Raw genomic sequence first — 4,679 nt, forward strand, 5'->3', positions numbered from 1 at the left:
TCAAGAATCCTTTGAATCTACTGATTAAACTCTTCATTACTGAGTTCTAACATAGTAACATCATACCAATTCATTCCAAACTGAAATTAAAAAACAACACCCTAAACAGATAAACCCTAAATTGAAAATTACAAGAAATCACATCATCAAAAAATTACAAGTTTACAACGGTTCCTAATCTTACCTTCCGTTATTGGTTTGCTTCTGGTGATGGCGATGATCCACAAAGCGAATCTGAGACTGAGCGAAGAAAAAAGAATGGAGTTGGAGACTTGGATGGAGATTGGAGTCTGTCTGAGAAGGAGAGAAGACTCAGAAGAGGCCGCGGAAGAGAAGAGAAGGAAAATGCGATTACGTCAGGTCTTTTACTTTTATACATCAATTCAACGGCTCTGATAATTCATCCTAGGTTAGATCTAAGGGTCAGGAATCCTACGTTAGTTTTGGGCGGGTGGGTGGGTCGGTTCGGGTGACGGAAGTTTCTACCCGCAACCGACCCAAAATAGGTGGGTTCTGGCGTGCCTCACCCATAGTCGACCCGTACCTCGACGGGTTGGGTCGGGTGCGGGTATTTTTGGTCGGGTACGGGTTGGGTCGGGTATGTGCAGCCCTAATCAAGTACATGATAATCAGGTACTGAATGACGTAATAGTGTGAGTGACTTGATGGCTTGTCCTGTGTGAGTGTAAGAGTCATTGTATGTGCCATGAGCACGTGTGAGGTGTGAGAGTGAATTAGAATCTGTGAACGAGTCGAGTATATATACTCAGGTTCCCTGTAACATGCATCTAGTCTTTTCTAATCAATATTATCAAACCCTTTATCAATGTAGACATATGATTTTCACTATGTTATCAGACTCATAAATTTTAATTTCTGAGGGTTATCGATCCTTTCCTGTGATTTCTTCACCATCACCACCATTATTTCTCCACCACCACCACCACCGCCACATCATTATTTCTTCATCTTCTTAACCACAATCATCAAATCTCTTCATCACCTTCTGTTGTTGCTGAAATTAGAGAGTTGAATTATGTTTTCAAAGATAAATCATCACAAACTTGTTCTCAATTTTGCTCCGATCTCTTATCTTACAAAACAAATTTCTCAATCTGCGATTTCTGGTTCTGAATCAACAGTTAGTAATCATCTTCATCTCCTTCTACTTAATGGTGTTTTTTGGTAGAAATTAGGGTTTCTTTTCGATATGATACTTCTACAACAACACAATCAAGCATGCTTCTCAGATCTGTATTTTGCTTTGTCTAGTTGACTGGTAAATCGAAAATTTGTTGGTAATCTCGATTTAAAATTTTTAGATTACTTCATATCTGATTTTCATGTGTTCAATTCCTAATCAATTCATCTTCCAAAATTAAATTTCATCTTCATCTTAGTTTCTCGTCATCAATTAGTTATGTCGATGCTTCCTAAGGGGTTAGAGGAAGCATTATATGTTTATTTTGAATTGACGATCACTGCTGCTGAAAATTGGTAAATGTTATGTTGTTCGTGTTAGTTTCTATTACGAAAGAGATAGGGGAACTTCCTTAAATTGATCAGTTGAACATCCTAGGCCTCTGTTGCTGAATTCTGCTGCACTTTGGATGCTTAAATTGCTTTATTCAGTTTCATTCATGCTCTTTACTTCATCTCCGTACTCACCGATTAGATGGTGTTGATTTCTTCCGCGCGTGTGAGATGATAGAGCTAAGTATGAAGTTTTGAAGTTGAGTTTTGATTATGGATATAATCTACGGGTTTTGATTATGGATTAGAGTTGTGTTTGTATGCAACCTGTTGCTAAGCTTGCATATGGTGAAATATGCAACCTGTGGTTCTTCTCTCTTATTGCTGTTAAGTTTCTATCTTCCTTCTATTTTGGAAGAATTTGAATAATCCAAGGTGCCTCAATAAGTCCTTGTGTGCTAAATAAAACAAGCAGTTTCCATGCTTCTTACTCACTCTTGCTGTTATGTTTCGAATAATGCTTTCATTAGTACTTTGAATAATATTGAGAAGATCTCCCTGAGCATTTATACTGGCAAGCTAATTTCTTACATGTTGATGCTTATATTGGCAAGAACAGACACGTTTATATAGTTGGTGATTGCTAGAGATTGCGCAGTATGTTGGAATTGGTATTTTACTTCATGATATTTTGATGCCGCTGCACTATCATCTGCTGTGTCAATGATTACTTCCTACATGTTATTGGTGCTCTTAGTAGATAGTTGGATTCCCATCCGTTGTGACTACAAGTGTTGCTGCTTTGCTACAAGTGATACTTCTTATATTTCCTATTATTCTTGTCATGCATCAACTGTTGTTGTCTGCAACTCTGTGCTACATTAGTTCAGCTGGTTGGCTATGCCATTTTGTTATAATTGGTTTGTTATGCACTGTTACCCCTATTTCTCTGACGGCATTCTAGGTCATGGTACTGTTTTGGTTTCACTTTTATCCACAATTGTCGTTTTCATCTGCAAGACTTCTGTAAGAGAAACATATATTGTTATTCCTATATGTTGCTGTATTCCCTACACTGCCAAATACCTATGTCTGCGCCTGCTATTCTATTCTGCTGTTTTTTTTTTTGTATCCATACTTAGATGCTACTGCTGACTATGATACTATATACTTGCGGTACTTCCTTAAGTCCATGGTCTTTATTGGAGATGCTTTCTTGCTTGAGAGGATTTTAAGTTCTTCAACTGCAGAGACTTTTTGAGTTAGTGGTATGTGTCAGGTGTATGATGTGCAACAAATGGTGCTAGTTCTTATTATCTTGTTGTCAGGTCATGCTTACTTTGCTCCAGTTTTTTCATGTTCCTGCTGGTTGTGATTGGTACTTTTCAGTTTTGCAGAGTGTATGCCGCTTCTCATTTCCTACAGACCAACTACTACTGCAACACCGACTTACTGCCAGCATGCAATGCCTACTAATCTTGGTATGACCACTCACAAGCTGCAACAACTTTGTACACTTTCATTGTCAAGTGACTATATGGCTTGTCATGTGTGCAAGCTCAATGTCCATTTGCAAGTCACCTTGACCTTGAGGGGGGATAATAGTGTGGGTGACTGTATGGCTTGTCCTGTGTGAGTGTAAGAGTCATTGTATGTGCCATGAGCACGTGTGAGGTGTGAGAGTGAATGAGAGTCTGTGAATGAGTCGAGTGTATATACTCAGGTCCCCTGTAACAGACATCTAGCCTTTTCTAATCAATATAGTCACCTTGACCTTGAGGGGGGATAATAGTGTGGGTGACTGTATGGCTTGTCCTGTGTGAGTGTAAGAGTCATTGTATGTGCCATGAGCACGTGTGAGGTGTGAGAGTGAATGAGAGTCTGTGAATGAGTCGAGTGTATATACTCAGGTCCCCTGTAACAGACATCTAGCCTTTTCTAATCAATATAGTCACCTTGACCTTGAGGGGGGATAATAGTGTGGGTGACTGTATGGCTTGTCCTGTGTGAGTGTAAGAGTCATTGTATGTGCCATGAGCACGTGTGAGGTGTGAGAGTGAATGAGAGTCTGTGAATGAGTCCAGTGTATATACTCAGGTCCCCTGTAACAGACATCTAGCCTTTTCTAATCAATATAGTCACCTTGACCTTGAGGGGGGATAATAGTGTGGGTGACTGTATGGCTTGTCCTGTGTGAGTGTAAGAGTCGTTGTATGTGCCATGAGCACGTGTGAGGTGTGAGAGTGAATGAGAGTCTGTGAATGAGTCCAGTGTATATACTCAGGTCCCCTGTAACAGACATCTAGCCTTTTCTAATCAATATAGTCACCTTGACCTTGAGGGGGGATAATAGTGTGGGTGACTGTATGGCTTGTCCTGTGTGAGTGTAAGAGTCGTTGTATGTGCCATGAGCACGTGTGAGGTGTGAGAGTGAATGAGAGTCTGTGAATGAGTCGAGTGTATATACTCAGGTCCCCTGTAACAGACATCTAGCCTTTTCTAATCAATATAGTCACCTTGACCTTGAGGGGGATAATAGTGTGGGTGACTGTATGGCTTGTCCTGTGTGAGTGTAAGAGTCATTGTATGTGCCATGAGCACGTGTGAGGTGTGAGAGTGAATGAGAGTCTGTGAATGAGTCGAGCATATGTACTCAGGTCCCCTGTAACAGACATCTAGCCTTTTCTAATCAATATTATCAAACCCTTCATCAATGTAGACATACGATTGTCACTATGACGAACCAGTGATATTAACCAATACAGAAATTCCGAAAGCCGATGGTGGACTTGCATTTGCAAATCGATAATTCATTTCAAACTTGAGATTTTCTTAGGTTTATATGTTCGATCGATATGGCGCGGAAGATGTTAATAACTTAAAGAAGATGAACAAATTTTTTTCATAATCCAAGATCAAAATATGGGAAGAGATCAGAGGGTTTTAATGTTTTAATATCCTTTAAAATATTATTTTATGTTATTGGCTCGCCTTGGCTGAAGCTGAATAGCTTGTTTAGGCAAATATAACTGCCACCTCATCACATATGACAGCCCTTAGATACTGTGATAGACGGTTAGATACTTTTGTCTAAACCATGCGTTAAATTCATGAGTCCCATGATCCAGACCCTTTAAAAAGATGTTTAAACATAATTTTATTTTATGTAACTACTAATATAAGTATTACAAAAAAGAAAAAAAATC

At 39.3% G+C, this 4,679-nt stretch overlaps 1 long non-coding RNA gene across 8 annotated transcripts; it reads left to right on the plus strand.

The window, feature by feature from the left end:
• The first annotated feature begins 797 nt into the window (after positions 1-797).
• On the plus strand, positions 798-4,189 carry LOC113308792. 8 transcript variants are annotated; one of them, XR_003340073.1, is made up of 2 exons: positions 798-2,741; positions 2,863-4,189. It is a non-coding gene; the product is annotated as an uncharacterized LOC113308792 (long non-coding RNA). The 8 variants fall into 8 exon arrangements; XR_003340074.1 differs by having other exon boundaries at positions 2,871-4,189; XR_003340078.1 differs by having other exon boundaries at positions 798-1,298.
• The last annotated feature ends 490 nt before the right edge of the window (positions 4,190-4,679 follow it).

The sequence above is a fragment of the Papaver somniferum genome, chromosome 9, assembly GCF_003573695.1.
Source record: "Papaver somniferum cultivar HN1 chromosome 9, ASM357369v1, whole genome shotgun sequence".
Classification (NCBI taxonomy): Eukaryota; Viridiplantae; Streptophyta; class Magnoliopsida; order Ranunculales; family Papaveraceae; genus Papaver; species Papaver somniferum.